Source organism: Poromitra crassiceps (assembly GCF_964638095.1).
Source record: "Poromitra crassiceps genome assembly, chromosome: 30".
NCBI lineage: Eukaryota > Metazoa > Chordata > Actinopteri > Beryciformes > Melamphaidae > Poromitra > Poromitra crassiceps.
Genome location: NC_139652.1, coordinates 15,533,769 through 15,535,360, shown reverse-complemented (window position 1 = coordinate 15,535,360; position 1,592 = coordinate 15,533,769). Strand labels below are relative to the sequence as shown.

The following is a 1,592-nucleotide window of genomic DNA, read 5'->3' as shown; positions in this document are numbered from 1 at the left end:
AAATGAATATAGTGTTGGAGATGGAACAGAGTCCTCTCCTCCTGACACTGTGCAGGTAACTCCTCAGAGTTTTATTTGTTATTATTTTAAAAAGAACATTTGTTTAGATGATGAACGTCATCACTGAAAAATCCAGCGGAGGAGAGGCGGTCAGTCAGTTATCTCTTGGCAGTTTTGTGGGATGGAGAGGGGCGGTAAAGAGCCAATAATAGTGTTGTGCTGCCATCTAGTGTCTGGTGATGCACCTAAATGGGTCGAGTTTCAGAATGAATGCTGCAATATTGTCCAGTTGTATTGTTAAGAAGTTCAACAAAGCACTTATCTTATTTGTTGTGTTGTGTGGTCATTTGACATGTATCTTCTTTATTTGAATGTAATAAATCACAATTAAGTCACAAGTCAAATAATTTGAAATGCTATTAAGTGAACTATTATGATTGTTTGTGGTGAATAAAAACAGTAACTTCTCCAATACTCTTCAAGCTTGTAATGTACTTGTTTGGGAAAATGATTGTTGCAAACAATTAAGATAACTCGAAGCTACTTTGATGCCATTTGGTGACCTCATTTTCGAAATCATGATTGTGCGTGCCGCGCAAGTGTGTGTGTGTGTGTGTGGGTGTGTGTAGGTGTGTGTGTGTGTGTGTGTGTGTACGTGTGTGTGTGTGTGTGTGTGTACATGTGTGTGTGTGTGTACTGTATGTGTATGTGTATGTGTGTGTGTGTGTGTGTGTGTGTGTGTGTGTGTGTGTGTGTGTGTGTGAAGGTGTGTTTGTGTTCATGCCAATTGGCTACAAGGGGGTGGGGGTTCGAAATGCAGGGTGGCAGAGGCAGAGTAGGGTGGGCTGCCCCTATACCGTCCTGCATTTTGGACATTTGCATATGTGGTCGCAGCTATTGATCATTAAACTGACACAGAACTTAAGGAAAATGTGTAGCATACTGTATAATATTTTTTCCTGCAATAATAGAACAAGGCAAATGCCTTTAAATCCTGGTGACAGTTTTGACTGACCTAAAATCAGCAAGGGGAGAAGAGCTAATTATTTAATCAGCGACGAGTAATGCAACAAAGATGCTAATCATGCTTTACGTTCCATTCTAAAAATAATGAATGGTTGAAATTCAATGGGACTTTGGTCCACATGCTCAGTGTAACATTGTGTAATCGCAGCGTTTCAACAAAATGAATTATCCCTTGGCAAAGAAAAATCCCAGTTTCTCTTCAACTCACGAACACTGATTGATGGAGATCTTATATCTCTGGAATTTCACCTCCACTGACACACTGCACAGCGGCCATGATCTCCTGAAACTTCATCCATCTAATTGACATTTGTAGTACATGAATAATACAGTATAAAGTAAAGGAATGTTATTGACTTTAAAAATCCATACAGTAAATTAGGTCTCCAGCTGTTTCAAACACAGCGGTCTCATGTAGACAGAGACGCCACCATCTCTCCACAGAGATCTCTCCATACAGACAGACATATACACAGAGTATCGTTGCTGTATCTCGTTGGCTCATTTTTGACAGTTTGTAGGTCAAAAAATTATAAAATTACTGTCGTTTTAAACATTTTTTTCCC

General features: G+C 39.4%; 1 protein-coding gene across 1 annotated transcript in view; it reads left to right on the top strand.

Moving 5' to 3' along the window:
• LOC310800291 (pro-adrenomedullin-like) overlaps nt 1-461 on the top strand; it is a 4,492-nt gene extending 4,031 nt beyond the window's left edge. Inside the window, exon 4 of the mRNA XM_083662868.1 lies at nt 1-461. This exon is cut by the window's left edge and continues 1,210 nt beyond it. The gene's annotated coding sequence lies outside the window, so the exon portion shown is untranslated.
• The last annotated feature ends 1,131 nt before the right edge of the window (nt 462-1,592 follow it).